A 17297-nucleotide genomic window follows, 5' to 3' on the forward strand; every position below is an offset into this window, starting at 1 on the left:
TCTCTGTTGTAGTGCAATGTAGCATGCACCCGGAGGGTGGGCTCGCATGAACTAAGAAATGAAGGAGCGCAAGACCGCTCGGGGTGTTGGCTCATACATGCCAAGTGTTGTGTGTATCTGTATTGCCACAACATGAGCCAAATGCCTAGCCTTAATCGCAGCGCCAATTCAGCCAGGCATGAATTCTACATTTGTGTCCGCCCTATCCTTACCATAGGCCTACACTCACGTGGCTGCCCACCTTCAACGGCCAACATCACAGTGTCGTTGTCAGGCTTGTGGACATGCGCATACAGGCATGACAATGGTGTTCCGTAGGAGTGCAAGTGATGCAACCGCACAGCGCACACAAGTAAATAGGCTCGGGGGGAGAAAGGAGCAGCTGTGAGGCAATGTAACACACAGTGATGCCGCTCATTTGCCACATGCAAGACATGTCAAACATGAATCCCAAAGTCGCACACATCCCACCCCACCCCCAACAAGCCACATCACATTTCCTGAATGCAAGCAGATGAAAAACTAACATTAGGGATGAAAGCTCCTTTGTCTGAACTATCAGGCGGAAGCACATCTGCACCTATGACCTCGGAATTGCATTTGCCCGGCACCCCATGTCAGATACTATAGTAGCTGATGATGACTCCCACACTACGCACAGCCTCACAAAAGACCAACGTAAACACACCCCACACACAGAAGTTCTTGCTCGAAGTTATCTTGCATGGAATGGCCTTCACACTTACTCCCACACTATCCCAGGCGTACAACCATTGCACACGAAAACAACTCATTGATCTGAGCTGTGGCATTTCATCCACAGAACTGGCGCAGGCCAGAACAGTGCCACCTCAAGCAGAGTCACTAACGCAATGGCAGAACATCCCGGACACATGCACAACCCCTGTCACGTGGAACTGTACTGTGCATGTATGCTGCATTTACTGGGGGCACTGTCATTGGCAGTGCTGTGGATCAGTTACCGGTTAAGCTTCCGCCTTGCCAACGTCACCTGCGTTCAGCCTGTGTTGCATTGTCGATCGTGCATATTCGAGTGATCCATGGATGTCTGCCTTTCCAACAGGACAGTAGCTGAACTGGATTTTGACATGTGTGTGCGCCCCCTGTTGGCCCACGACCAGGAGTGTCAACGTGATACCTGTTTATGGGATGCCTTGATACTTACCATACATGCTGGCAGCTGGACCTGGGAGATTGCACAACTCCTCGTGTGCAGTGAACTGCTCCCCTATTGGGCTGTAGTGCTAATTGGTGAAAGGGGGTGGACACAGCACATCTGTCTGGACCTGCTAATGGATTGCCTCGCCATCCTGTTTGATGAAGTCGACAACGACCTCATTTTAGAAGCGATAGCCTACGAAGCTGCAATCGCTTTCATGGACGAGTAACTACATACCAGCAGCCACAACAGGTTGGAACCCATTGCACATGTCCCAACACCTTGTTGCATCTTGGAGATCTGGTCACATATCCCACGACAACAGTGCACATGGCTGCATTTGCCTGGACTCCGAATACATTAGCGGACAACAACGCGGATTAACACACACCTGTGAAAGGTGAGGCACTCCCCCGGAGTGGACAGCGGTGCTTGGCAACGTTCCTCATTCCGACATACTGCTGCATTGGTCTGCATGTTGTGGCACTTATCTTGCCCGTACTGACACACATATGCTAATAAAGTCTGTGCACCTTCACTTGTATTCAACTGTGATGAGCGTTGATTTGAATGACAATGTGTGTCTCACTGCCTATCTAGGTCACGGCCATACATGCGCATTGATGGCATTACCCACGGAGTACCTTTTTGTGGAATCACTGTCCCTACATTCATCCATACTTGATTGATCATAGCCATGACACATCTGTGTGAATTAGATTGTTTTATTCGCATTCAGTGGAGTGTTGAAGCTGGATTAGTACAGGGCCATGCAAACCCCACTTTACATTGTTGCCCCGTGGAGGGCCAGCCAGAGTCCTTTAGGTATTGACAAGTTCATTGGAAGAGGAAGACTTCAGTCCACAGTGTGACTGCTGTGTCATTGGTAACCAAACAAAATATGGCAGTCCATGTCGAGGTCCAAAGTGAGTGTCGCTGAGTGTATCGGGGGACAGTGGAAGGTGTTATTCCAGGGCATGATGCAGAGGGAAGAACCAAGATGAAACAGGCCATAGGGCGGAGATGAATGCTACCACTTCATTCTTACCACAAAGCCAGATTCATCATCATCTTCGTCCTCTGATGTGTCAGGTGCCTCACATGTGGGTGGTGGTGTTTTGTCCTCATCACTGTGTGGCGCTGACACATCAGGGGCTGGAGGTGGATGTCTGCCACACTGTGTGGCACTGACACTTCAGAGAGTGGAGATGTGGATGGAGTAGTAGCAGCAGCATTCATCTGCACCAGGTCTTGTGGCGGCATAGCAATGATGAGGATCTGCAGGGCACGGAAGATCACAGCTACATCTCGCTAGTGTGCAGTCGTTGCAAACATTCTTTCCGCCTGCATCCGCTCCAAGCTCTCCATCATTCTCCTTATGTGTCCCAACTCCTGGCTGACATCGCTGAAGCCACTCTGACTAGACAGTAGTTCTTGGCTCAGAGTCCTGACTCCAGCAATGTAAGCCATGGATTGTTGGAGAGCATGGAATGGACAGTGGGTGTCCATTAGGGACTGTAAGTCATCCCTGATGGGACTTAGACACCCACGTATGGCATCTAGTTTGGCTGCCATGAGGTCGAACCCCACCCGCAGCTGATCAGCCATCTTCTCCTGCCACCCTAACACACAGTGTTGGAATGCCATGTGTTGGTCGTGGGAGTCCAGGGAGACAGCCGTGGTGGTAGGTGCTTCCTGCTGTGTGGTCTGTGCAGTGGGTGGGGTCTCCTTGATGCAGCTGGGCTGCCCTGTTCCTGGAGGTGGGGTGCCGAAGCTGTCCATGAGCTATTGGAGGGCGTCAGTGTCGATGTTGAGGAGGTCCTCTTCATCATCAGTGCTGAGTTGTTGGGTCTGTTCTGCAGGAGGTGTTGATTCTCCCTCTGCAATGTGAAGGGGAGATGCAGATTGACATTGTGTTCACATGTATGATCACGCATTGTACAAGTTTACTAACAGACTGCATGACAGTGTACATTGTGACTGTTTGTAAGGCGATGCCTATTTAATGTGGCACAGTTTACATTTCTACACCATCAGGGATGTGAGGTTGTACTTGTACATTATCATCTCACAGTTTCCTGCTATGCAAAATGGGAATTACCATTTTCTACACACAAGCGGCAGCAGTTGTGTCCTCTGTTCTGTTGTGAAAGTGTTGCAGTTTGTACCACATTGTTGTCAATGTTGAGGTGCTCTGATTCATATGTGTGTGTGTGCTGTATTGTGGGTGAGTTTCCCCTTCAGCTCTGATTTGGCTGGCCCTTATCCCTTTCAGGTGGTGTGCTTTTCACTTCTGTGCTTGTACAGTGCTGAGATGTTACAGACTTGGGTAAATTGGGCTCTTGTTCGGAGTTGTGACTCTTGGGCATGGTTTGTCCGCAGATGTGCTATACTTGATTGTGCATGTGCGCCATTGAGCCCATCTCCCCCCGTTTCCCCAGTCCTTTGTTGTTACTCACCCTGTTGCTGTTGGCTCAGGTCATGTTTTGCAGTGTCCAGTCCCCCAACTCCTGCCACCGTCTCCCCAATGATGACTCAGGTCACCATTTCTTCCATCTTATCCAGCTCATGGTGTGTCACTGGACTCCCACCTCCAGTCTGCATTGCTGCTTTCAGGTTGGCTGCGAGTTTCAGCTTGGTTTTATGCTACGCATCAGTCCAGCACTTCTTGCAGTCATCCACTTCCCTTCTCTTCACTCCGACTGCATTCACCTTGACCAAGATGGACTGCTATATTGTATTTTTAGTTGCCAATGACACAGTGGAGGTGATGAACAGTTGTTGGTGGTGTTCTGTCACCTCCGTAATGAGGATCTGGTTTTCCTGCGTAATGAAATGCGGGTTCCTCTTCTTCTCCTTGCCCTTCCCTGACACCGAGGTCCCAGGCTGGTCCTCCGTGGGAGTTGTGGTGTTCTGGTTGTCCTCTGTACTTGCTATGGCTACCTCCATGGTGCTTCGCAGTTGTTTGTGTTTTGTTTGTGGTTTTTGTTGCCGCTCTTATAGTGGTTTTTCTCACCTGACTTGTGGGACTTGCATGCCTGGCGCTCCTTAACGCAGATTTTTTTATCGCAGTTGGGCCCATCGCAACCTTTTTCACTTTAAGGTTTAGATTTTTACCGCCGTCCCGGTAATTTTATCGCAGATATTTGACGCGTTTTCGGGAAACTATCGCATGTTACCGCTGTGTTGGGAATACGACGTTAACACAGAGTTATTTTCCTGCAATAGATGGCGATATGAAAAATTGTGTAAACCTATTTTGGTGATGATTATCGCACGTTCTTGAGATTATCCCCCTCTGGGCGCTAAACTGAGTTAAGTTAACACTAAAACTGAACTTCTCTAACATTTTCCTATTACCCACCTGCCCCCATCCTGCTAACCTGCTACATAGGTTGCCCATGCCCAATTCGTCAATCTGCAGAGCACCTGTCGCCCACAACCCTAAACTTGTCAACACACTATGTGGGGGTGTTTCGGCCACCCGAGCGTGGTGTGTAATGCATTGGGAAAGATACAACCCTTTACAACTTTCCTAATTTTGTTACCATCTCACCCTTTTAATTTCTTTATGCATTTCCAGTATTTGTGAGAGTCCTTGCCCCATAGCTTCCTCGGTCTCATCCACCCCCCACCCCTTTTTTAAGGGTACGGGTCCCACACTCTCAACTTGCTGCATCTCCTCCAGCCTCCAGGGCTCCTTCTGCTTCCTTTTCCCCCCATGAGGCTGAGTTTTCTCCACGTTTCTGTGTTTGAACTACGTCAGTTGGACTGCTTTTTCCCTCCGCCTCTGTTATTGGCTGCAGGATTACGTTCCTCAAGCCACTTCCATACTTTGTCTGGCTCCACAAACTGCCAAGTATTGCCATCCGCTATGATTCTTAACTTGGCTGGAAACAGCATCATGTACTTAAGTCCCCTCTCATGGAATTCTCTCTTTGCTGCCTCAAAGCTCCTTCGTTGCCGCTGTACCAGCAGAGTGAGTCCGTGAAGAACCTGATGTTCGTGTTTTCGAATTGGATGTCTCCTGTGGTCCTAGCCACTTGAAGAATGGCATCACGGTCACGAAAGTTAAACATTCGTGCGATTATGGTCCTGGAGTGGGCTCTTGACCTGGGCAGGGGGATAGGGCTTGGTGGGCCCTCTCCACCCCGAAGCATTTGGACAACCTTTTGGGTTCAGTCTATTGGATATTAAGTCCTCCAGGAAGAGCTCCATGCTGGGGCCCTCCATCCCCTCCGGGACCCCCACTACGTGGATATTATTCCTCCTGGCCCTGCCCTCCTGGTCTTCTAGCTCGATCACCATCATTGTGGCTTGATGAGTAAGTTTTTGCACCTGGGACTCCAAGCGCGTTGTCGCTGACTGAAGATGGGCAATTTGCGCTTCCGCCGTGTGACTTTCTCGCGAAGGTACGACAGATCAGTTCGTATCAAATTTACTTCCACTGTTACTGCGTCTACTTTTGGTTCAAGAGTCTCTTTTAGATCACTAATGGCAGCCAGTATGGCCTTCATGGAGGGCTCAGCTGCTCCCTCCGGCGCCTCCGCTTGCGCGGGCTTTGGGAATGCGTAGTTGTCCAGTTTGTTTGATTGTGTGCTCAGCTGTCCCTTGGGGTTCACCATTTCTCCTCCGCTTGTGTGCTTGTGGGCCCCTGAATTCTCTGTCCACCGTGTCCCCCAGGAGTGGGGCGCTTGGGGAATTATAGTCAACGTGCCCGAGGAGGTGCTCCCCCCTCCTTTCCCTCAAAGCTGTCTGGCCTCGGGTCTTCTCCCCCCATTCTAAAACATAGGGTGCGCTCACCATTAGGCCCATATCGTACTCTAGCGGATAGATAGTTATATAGTTGTGACAAATAAATGATGATCTGGCTCCCATCTTATCCAGTGTCTGCCACAATTTTATATGGTTGACCAGGTCAAACACAGTTGGTAAGTCTACAAAACATAGGAGTAGATGACCTTTATTAGAAAGAGTGCATTTACTAATAATAAAGTGGAGATTTATGTATTGCTCCATTGTCCCTATCGCTCTTCTGAACCCAAATTGAGATTCTGTAAGAACTAAGTTATCATTCGCCCAACTTTCTAATCTTTCCAAGAGGACCATGCCCATCAATTTTGAGGTTGAGTCAAGAAGAGATATGGGGCGGTAACATTTAACATCTCCCCTATCTCACTTCTTGAACTATAAGTGTGATTACAGCCACATTTGGACACACTATTGTTAGAATATTATTTCCCTAAGTTATTTGACTATCATCTTTTTGATTAAATATTTGTCCAAAATAATTTATCCAATCCGAGGGTTGCAGTAAGGTCTCATCTTTGCTGAGGTCTGATCTTTGAAAAGGGATGATTTATTGTTTTTCAGAATAAGGTTACATCCTGAATATCTGCTGCCTGTACTAATTTTCCCTGTGCTGGTTCCAGTATTGCTGCTTTTCTTTTGTTTAAGACCTGTTTATAAGACTTCCTAAATTTATTTTATCCGATTGATATTTCTCGGTCTTTCTTTTAAAGTCTTTTTAAAATCCTGATTTGCTTTTGAACATGAGTGACCAAACCAGCTGGTACGTTGCTTAATGTTCTTTTTACTGTTCATTTTCAAATCTCCTGCTATTGCAGATGTGATATTACAAAAGGCCATAATAATCTGCGAATCTGGATATTTCCACTCCATACACATTTTAATGTCATGATTGTTATCATGCACAATCTTTTCAAGAAAAGAGGACGGGTTGATACCTGACCTTTTAATACTTATGCCATTTTCTCCTTGGGTTTCAATATCTGTGGCTAGACAAACCATCTCCTTATGTATCATCGAGAGTCTCAAAATGCGAAATATAGGTTGGTGATTGCTAAATATGCTTTCTACAACCTCAAATGTTTCAATCAATCCTAGGTCATTTTCTGAGATCAGGATATGGTCAATAATTGAAGAATGGTTATAACTTTCGTATGTTGGCACTTCGGTATTCCTTTCTATACTTGATTGCTCCAAAAGCTCCAAATTATACTTGTGCATTACTCTGTTGATTGTCTCACCATATGAATTGTGGAGGAAACAAGATTAGACTTCACCATATTCATCCCTTTACCCACAATTTTCCCCTACTAGAACATTGCGATTTCTGCAATTAAAATCACCAGCCCAGATGAGAACACATTTTTGAGAGCCCTAGTCTCACTCCCACAGAGTACCCCTTTGCATCTACTCAGGCTGAATATGGGCAGAACCACTATTGTTGAGAAGACTATGCTCTGACCCCACTTGTTCTGGTTGCGCCTTTGGAGTACTCCTGAGTTGATCCCATATGCCGCTGCTCTATCTGAGATAATTGTCCTCGACCGTTTCAAGAAAATTGGTTATGGATTCATAAATTGAAAAGCCAACTGACCTCAATAGAGCTCGAGGGACTATGGGATGTTAGGGATCCTGCATTACTCTCAAGCAAGGCCCAAATCAAGAAATATTACTGGGATTGGGTGGACCAGTCTTCTATAAGTCATCACCTATGGGGCCATCTCACATTGGATTTTCTTAAGATCAAATTGACAAGGAAATATTAACAATATCTAGAGGCCATTACAGTTCCATTGGACAGAAAGTTGTTCATTCAATTTAGATGTGGCTCTATTTCGATTAATTAACTCACAGCATCCTGGGGGAAGTCCCCCACTCGATTGGGCTCCGGAGACATTAGCACACATACTATTTGCATGTCCACTTTACTGTGCCCCAAGGTTGAGATGGTTAGCCCCTCTTTGCAAGAGCCTTGGAACCCGTCGCTATCAAGTAGCACTGCGCATCTTAAAATCTGATACCAGCCTGCTGGTAGTATGGGCAGTTGCCAAGTCTTTAGGCAAGATGTGGGCTATTAGAAGATCTTTTCTGAAAACTACTATTTGAGCATCTTAGGCAGAGACTCTTAGAGTTTATTGACCTCAATTTTTACCTGCTGGTCTTATTTTACATAGTTCATTTATTTAACAAAATGTTATAGATTTTTAACTGATACTGTAAGCACCTTAACTTTATTGTACTGTATGCATTTGCACTTTATAAGTTTTGACGCCAGGGGGATCCTTGACGGGGTCAATGTAAATTTCACCTGGATACTTCTTTTACAGTACTTTCATAAAGTAATGGTCAATAGAGTTATGCCATTTCAAAATATTTTAACTATTACCAGGCTGAAATGGCTTAATCAGGACATCTTTGGCTGCCTGGTCATGTTAGTATTTATATGTTGAACTTTTTATAGCACCATTTGTGTTCATTTGTATCCTTTCCTTTGTACATTAGTTTTTAAAGAGATATGTTGTTATCTATTAACCTTTGTATTTTTATACACTGGAAGTTGGAGCAAAATTGTGAATGTGGAAAACTTTTATTGCATATTAGCTTAAATAAAGTATGATGATGACGGTAAACACAATCACTTTCAAAACATTTTGTAAAATTATCTAGCCCCTTTTCGAGAGTCATGACAACCTGGTTTCTAGTATTGTCAAAAATATTCTTATAGAAATTGATTAACAGAATGCACTGGTCTTTAATATCTATACAATTATGTCCACCCAGAAGAGATGTATTTTTTCTTTACAAAGGACTTTCACCCACTGTGGGCTTCATTAGTGGCATGCTTCATCATCGAGCCCTCAACCAGATACAAATACATATCTGGGTGGGCTCAACCTCGAGAAATGTGAGGGAGCTCCGATGGTAACTTTCTCGGAATCAGTATGTTAAATTTTTCTATGACTACTCAGACCAGAATCAATCTTAGTTTTATTGGAGATTATGAAAGATATACCCCTGGCGAGTTCAAAAACCATCAGTTGTGTCAGTAGAGTTCTCTGTTTACTCTGACATCATAAATTAGGTCTACATGTTTCGGCCTTAATGGTGTAATTTGGTCAGAGGCTTTCTTCAGGACCAAAAATAAAGGCACTACACAGAAGCAGTAGCCTACTAGAGAATTGTAAGAAACAGGCTGAGGACCTTTAGAATAAACTTAGACATAGGGGTACCAAGAAGAATTCATTCAACAATCCCAAAAGAAAGAGAGGAATCAGATCAGGAATGTGCTCCTTGAAACCATGAGGATAGAAGAAAAAACGGACATTTTAATTTGTATCACCACATATAACATCACTTCTACTCATGTCCAGGGAATTGGTCAGAAAAATTGCCTCCTCTTGAATATGGGCTCTTTAAATGTAAAAAATCCAGGATTCTCATATAAATGAGCAATAAGCTTAAAGGATACTTTGGTCCATACAAGAGACAAATAACATTCAGCAAAACCAGTCTTAAAATCATCTCCATGTAAACTCCCGAAGGCAACTGTTCACTATCCATGTGGGCACTGCAGCGTATGTGGACTTACCAAACAGTTGAAATCCTTGGACCTAGGTAAAAAAAAACTCGAATACTACGAAAACCTATAAATTGTAATTCAGCAAGCATGATTTATATGATCACATGTCTTCATGGTCTACACTACATAGTAATGAAATGTAGGAAGATCAAGATCCAAATTGGAGAACACAGGAGTAACATTAGATGCAAAAAAAAAAAATCGAAAATGGTCAACCATCATATCATCAAAGGCCATGCTACAGAAGAACTAAAACTGGATCACAATAGAACAGCTGTATGACAATATAAGAAACGCAAAAAGGACCCTATTTGAAAGGGAACAGCGTTGGATTTATCGTCTCAATACTCATATTCTGGGAATGATTGATGACATCCCCATGACATTGTTCAATAATAGATAAGATGCTGAGTATTGGGAATATTTCAAATGCAATTTCTTAGCACGAGCAGCTACTAATGTGATACTGGGGGAAAAAAACTAGTCCTAGAGCCGGGTATAGTATGATACTGGATCCGTTAGAGGATTTGCCAAGTCCTGTATAGGATAAACACCTTGATTAATATGGCCAGATATAAATAGATAGGGATAGGTACTACACACCCACTTGCACACAAAAGACCAGTGTTGACATCTACTCGACATAATAACAAGGCTAGGGAACACAACTGCGAGATGCATAAGATGCTATTGGACAACGTGCATGATGCATCCAGTGGTTACCACACTGATTACGCAGCGGAGATCACGTGATGGATTTTCCGGCACATGTAAAGACACTCTCTGGTAGTGTTAGATTAAGATGCAGAGGAGATTGGGGATCTGTATGCACGAACGCCGGTTCGAACCTTTGATGAATTAAGTTGAAAGAGGAGGAAGACTGATCTATGATCTGGCTTGTGACAGAAGCTCTCTTGTATACTGAGGATGCTCTTTCATATGTACGTTTTATCCTTGCAGTGTGTGACTACAAGACTGAACCACCCCACCTACCTCTCTGGGGCCCAAATGGGAACTAACAGATGTATGTGGAATTTTTTTAAATAGTCTGGAGTGTGTTGCATATTAGCTAGTAGACATTGGAGTTCTAGCCTACACATGTCAAGTTTAAAGTTACAAGCATTTATGCAAATAAATAGTACATTCTTTTTGACCTAGTGCATCAGTGTGTCTGCATGGTTTTTCTCACGAAATAGGCTTGATTTGCAATGCTCCCTGATAAACAACTAAGTGAACAAAGAACGGAGTTACTACGGTGGATCGATTAATATGAATATACTCTCTGGTCCATAGCTGCCGACTAGAATATAATGGGGAAATACCTCAGGAGGATTGATATAAAATTTGAGTGGTATGTAACTATGAACAAATGATTGTTAGTGGTGTAGCACAAAATACAGTGGTAATATACCATTAAATAGTAGAACCCCAATATAATTATAAATGATCTACCTTTATTTTTGGTCTTAAGAAAGCCTCTTGCATCATGAAGGCTGAAGCAAGTAGACCCAGTCTATGATGTCAGAGTACATAGAGAACTCTACAGACATCACTGACGGTTTTTAACCTTGCCAGGGGTACAGCTATCATAATCGCCAATAAACCTAAGATTGATTCCTGTCTGAGTACTTCTAGACAATTTAAAAATGCAAATCTCAAAAAAGTTACCATCAAAGAGTTCTCTTGAATTTCTTGAGGTTGAGCCCATCCAGATGCATATTTGCATCTGGTTGAGGACTCAATGATGAAGTATGCAACTATTAGAACCAACAGTGTGGGACATTCCTTTAAAAAGAAAAATAACCTCTTTTGAGCGGACGTATTTGTAAAATTACCGTATGGTTCACTGCATTCACTCCCCTTTGTTCTTTGGAAGCCGAGTACATGCACTTTTCAATGCTTCTGTTTCCCTATCTCATTATGAATTGTAATATTGGCCCAGCAGACAAGATTACATTAGTGGGCAACACATGCAAGATTTTCAGCAGCAAACACATAGTGCATCAGGCAGGGTTGCCAGCAGTAATGTAAAAAGTGTTAACAATTTGGAATGACTCTACATGACAATACATAACAGCCATAGCTGCAAGGTCCTGGCACCATGGTATTTACTGAGTAATAAGAAGTCTCATGATTTATTAATCAAATATCATCTTTAAATATTCAACCCTTTTTCTCCAAAAATGAGTTCTGAAAATGTACAAATATTCTTCTCAAACAGATGCCTTTCATTTTTGATATACATATATTAATTCAGTAAAGCAAAACCACCTATATCAGTAGGCTCTGCTGCACACAAGAAAGCAGCTTCTAGGTAGCTGGAGAGCTACCAGTAGCTCACAAGGTCCTAGCTGGAGAAGCCTGTGTTAGTTGATGTTTGGAGACAGCGTTATCCAATGGCCCCTGGTCAAAGTCACTTTGGGCTTAAATATCAGCATCAGGCAGTGTTGGATTCTTTTATGTGCTCTAAAAACTCAAATTTAGCAGAATAGAAGCTCTGTCTAGGAACTGTCAACAGTGCTTCAGGCTGAAGGCCACTTCTCTCCACTGGTCCAAAAATTGCCCTCCAACTGCGGATGCAACAACCCAGCAAAAAATGAGAACTATGCAATCCATAACTTTCTATAACACTTTTAAAAGTGCATTATTAAATTTTAATGAAAATTTCTCTTGACTATTGGTCATTATTATTTAAGAAATTGTTAGTGAAAATCAAACAGAATTTATACCAGCATGATTGCTAGCTTCTAATAGACACTCTCAATGGGAGGTAATAGATTTTGCTGCACAATCACGATCACTAATGTCTGTCTTGTTTTTGAATGTGGAAAAGTCCTTAGTGAATTGGACATTGTTTGTACAAATGTTAGAGGCAATACATTTGCTTTTCCAGTTCAACAGGTTAATATAGTCCTTATAAATCTGGTGCTAAGGCAAAACTTTTACTTGATGGTGCAGGCAGTCGGTGAAGTACTGATAGAAAGAGGCCATAATAATTGCTTCATTCATTGAACTTTTGTCTAGATATACAAGCGGTAATAACTCTGTGAAAGGTGCACCGAAAATCCTCCTGCGAAAAACCAAGAATAGGTTCTATGCAGATGAAGTGAACTTTTTATGGTGCCAGAGGCAGAAAACATTAGAAATGCATTTGAAATTAAACATAAATTCTCATTGACAGTGGGATGTAAATTAAAAAGAACTAAAGCAGAGGCATTACAGATAAACACCTTAGGATTTACCACAAGGAGCTAGTAGTATTATTACTGTGAGGCCAATAAGATATTTAGGAGTTTAAGGGACCGATTTATAGGTTGGCAGAAAAGGTACTCCATTGCAATGGCTACAGAGTACCCTTCCCACCATCATCATGGCCTGCCGGACAAATTCAAAAGTAGGTGGACTATAGTTTGGCAACGGCGGAAAGTACTCTGTCTACACCGTGGCCAAACTTCTCCAATGCCATCAGAGAATTGGCTATGTAACCATCCACCCAATTTAAATGAGTGGAAATATTGCCATTTTTTACTGCCCAACTCTTGGAAAACCCTGACCGTCAAGGACAGTAAAAACATTTAAAAAAACTTCCCTCTACATGGGAGATGACTCCCATGACAAGCGAGCATTGTTTATTGTTTTTCCCCAAAACACAATTACACTTTGTTTTGTTTTTTCTAAAAGAAAACATTTTAACTTTGCCACTGGTCTGCATGTTTGACAGAGCCATATGTAAAGTTACAATGCATTCTCAGTAACCGCCTTGACATTCCTGTGAATGCTAGAACTGTCAGTTGGCCTGACTGATAATTCTAAATTTGCCAATAGGGACCTCTGCCAGGGCGACTGAGAAAAATATTCCATTGACCTGGCAGAGGACTGCTAGACCGCCAAAACCTAAATCAGGAATTTAGGGCCCGATTAGGATGGCAGGCCACCATGTTGCAGACGGGACAGCCCGACAGGCTGTCAGCGGACACGCAGTAGGCATTAGGATGTGACCGCCACCACAGCTGTCGCAATGCCTTTATTTTGCATTGTAGCGGGTGCTGCAGCCAGCAGCACCCGCCGCACTGCAAAAAAGGGACACTGTACATATCCCTGTGGCAGGCACCATGTAGTGCCTGCCATGCGGTGCAGGGATCTGTAAGAGCCCAGTGCACACAGCTTAGTGCCAGGGTGGAAGGGTGAAAGGGGGGCCCACAACGGGCCCCCAAAGTCACTGTTTGGCCTGTTCATGGCAGGTTAACCGCCATGAACAGGTGGAAAGAAAGGGACATCGTAATCCCTATGCCGGTGCCTGGTAGGCACCACCACCATTGTAGGGAATGCAAGGTCCTCCACCGCACCAGCGGGCTCAAGGAGCCCGTCGCATGTGTGGTGGTCAGGCTTTCCGACTGCAATCCTTCCGCCCGCCATTATAATATGGTGGCAAAAACATGCAAATGATGGCGGTGAGACTGCTGTCGGTGGCAGTCTCACCGTCATCTTAATCGGCCCTTAAGTTCCTAAAACAGTGACATATGTGTACAGCATCAATAATAATAGTTTATTATTAAAACTGAGGACATGCTAATATGCACAGAATACAATATTACTGTAAATATAATTTATATTTCAAACATGGAATGAATACATAGGTTTAGTAAAAATCCCCCTGTGTAATGCACTGTATGCCAGTCTGAAATCACAAATATGTGGGAATGAAACAAGAGTGTACCTTTTTGGGAATCAATTTTTAAATTGATAGGGTAAAGAATAGGATGTGGTGGGAACCTGACCATATTGTGGCATTTCTGGGTGGATGGCTGGATGCTAAGCCAAAAATAGGAATCCTAGAGGAAATGTCAATATTTTGATTATTTATTGCTACATCAATAAAGCTAAAAATTACAAAGTTCAGTGTCTCCCACATTTGAAGAATGTTTTGGGAAATTGAAGACCATCATATTAGAAGAAACATACTACAAAATAAGTGGACTGCAGAATAAATTAGAAGATGGGAATTGATCAGAGAATGGTTCGTTGGTTATTAATGATTTCCATTTAATCAATTAAATTAGCCAACTTACTTTCCTGATGTGATATTGCATGAGCCTGTTTGAAATTGTATTTGTAATGCAAATTGCAACTTTAATCGTACTCACTTCCTGATAAAACAAAATACAAAGCCAATATATCTTGCTTTTCTAATAACATGAATATGCTTTTTGGTGAATGTTGCTTTTTGGATTGTGCAAGAACGTGTCTTGCTGAATGAACGAATCAGAAGGGAGGATAGGTGAGGATATTGTTGGATGAATGGCTTGTGAACAGGGGCGACTGGTGAAATGTGAAAGTGGTGGGGCGTAAAATGATTGGCATACTGCACCGTTGCAAGCGAGCGAGCCTGAACCACCATAAGGGTGGTTCGGGGGTGTTCTCCTCCCGAGAAAATTTTGAAAAAAGAGAAGAAAAATTGTGCATTTTCAAGCAAATTTGAGGAAGCAGGAAGGTTAATAAAGCAATTGTGAAAGTGCAGTTATTAAATTAATAAAGAGATGTCATATCACATAGGTAGCTGCTTATTCAGTATAACCACAGAGCTTCATAACAGACTTCGAGATACAATGCATTTCTGAGTACCTCACTCACAGATGTTTTTTATTTAACAAACAACTAAACTGGTCGCAAAGTAGCAGCATTCAACAACATATTGTTTACTTTTTGTAAATGAAATCAGCACGTCTCTCTTTAAGAGCAGCAAACTTGTCAATAACTTTAATGTTAAAGTCGCCACTGAAACCACCAGCTACCAATACTACCAGAAGCTATTCATCAGTGGGGCCGCACAAGCCAAAGTGATGACTTGCGTTGCCCAGCTGTGACTCGAGACAAAACCAAGCAGCGACTAAGTAATTAATACAGGGCCGAGAGTAATTAACTTCGATGCCCCAGCCAGGAGACAGGACTTTCTACTAGTGAATGGGTCCATGATGTGGCTTAGTGGGGCTACGCCCCAATGCCCCAACGGACGCACCACACCTGCTTGTGAATGAGTGCTTGGATGGATGAATGGATGAGTGATTACCCGGATGGATGAATGGATACACAGGTTCATCAGTGGATGATGTGTTCTCTGAAAAATCCTTCCTCCTGCCACACTCCAGAGTGTGCCTGCCAGAGCATGCCCCGCACTCTTAGGCCCCACCCAACATGTCTCTCACTGGGAGGCCGGTGTTCTCACACCAACCCTCTGCACCTAGCATGAGCCAGGATTCCACCGAATGGGCCTCAATTATGAGAAGTGACGCATTGCTGCGTGAAAGCAGCGTTCTGTCACTTCTAAGTGCGCCCTCCTTGCGACATGATCGATGTGTCATATTTACTGTATGACGCATCATGTCGCAGGGAGTTACAGATACGTCAGTATTTCTAATGTATCTGTAGGCGCAAAAGTGACGCATTGCTGGAGTGTGTCACAAAAGTGACGCAACTCCAGAAATGTGTCCTATCACATGGGGCAAGCCCCATGTGAAAGGGCCTGCGTCAGTCTTACGCCTGCTGTGAGGCAGGCGTAAGATATTGAAGCATTTGCACCCTAGAAGTGGCGCAGTGAAATCTCGTAGATTTCACTGCGTCACTTCTACGAGGCTTACTTACGTGGTAACGCCCACCCTGCATACATTATACCTGACGCAGGTATAATGTAGCGCAGGGGTTTACAAAGTGACGCATCTGCTTAGATGCATCACTTTGTAAATAGGGCGCAACAGGAGGCATGTTTTACGCCGCTGATACGTCACAAAAAGTGACGCATCGGAAGCGCAAAACTGTCGCAAGGCCACATAAATAAAGCCCTGTGTATGTTCTTTTGCATCCTCTTACACTACGACTGTGCTACTTCAAGTGTCTCACAGGCTGCTGCAAGGGTCCCTGCTAGTGTACCTGTCCGAAGCATATTCACCCCTGACTGAGACTCATTCCACCTCCTGCTCTTGGGCCTCCTGACCTACATTTCATATGTTCGGACTGATAAGCTGCCATTAGCACTGACCTGACACCATCACTGAGATGCCCCACTGCCTCACAAGTTGTTGCAGCTTTCCTGTTGCCTCCCTTTTCTTAAGGTTGATTTGCCACTTACTATCACCACTGGCAAGATATTGATATGTTCTGCCTGGCAAATCAAAGGACCCTTGACAGAATACTGAGGCCATAAATATCAGAACATATAAATGTTCTGACAAAAATATTGTTGTCAAAAGTATTGTGATCCTTTCCTTATAATGTAAATAGCAAAAATATTGTGTCAAAAATATCAATTACAAGAATATCGACCAAAAACAGACAACAGTATCGTTTTTCTAATAAATATAATCATTAAAGTAGCATGTTTCAAACATTTCACTCTTTAAATATTATATACATTTTTTTTAACAGCAACAAAATTTCAGAAAGGTTTGAGTACTGAAGAGGATTTGGCAGTTCATTTGGGAGAATAATGTACATGTTATGGAAGTTTTGCTTCCTGTGACATTGCTCTAACATTTGTGTTTTTTTCATTTTAATATATTTTTTCACCTCTTGCAGGAGACAAGAAAGGGACTCTCACTCGAGAGTTGGTGGTCACCCCCTAACCTTATCTTTATGTTACAAGTATTTTGTTTGCACTAAATGTAAATATATAGGACCTGATGCTCAAATGTAAACTTTCACTTTTGTGTAAGTTTACTACTTTTCAGTATTCAT

At 43.3% G+C, this 17297-nt stretch overlaps 1 protein-coding gene across 2 annotated transcripts in view; it reads right to left on the bottom strand.

Moving 5' to 3' along the window:
* LOC146822090 (interferon-induced very large GTPase 1-like) overlaps positions 1-17297 on the bottom strand; it is a 180314-nt gene that overhangs the window by 24432 nt on the left and 138585 nt on the right. Inside the window, exon 2 of one of the 2 annotated variants that reach the window (XR_014962807.1) lies at positions 2843-3060. The exons of the other annotated variant lie outside the window; for it this stretch is intronic. The gene's annotated coding sequence lies outside the window, so the exon portion shown is untranslated. Of the gene's footprint in view, positions 1-2842; positions 3061-17297 lie in introns of those variants that run through there. 2 annotated transcript variants of the gene reach the window in all.

The sequence above is a fragment of the Triturus cristatus genome, chromosome 6, assembly GCF_964204655.1.
Source record: "Triturus cristatus chromosome 6, aTriCri1.1, whole genome shotgun sequence".
Classification (NCBI taxonomy): domain Eukaryota; kingdom Metazoa; phylum Chordata; class Amphibia; order Caudata; family Salamandridae; genus Triturus; species Triturus cristatus.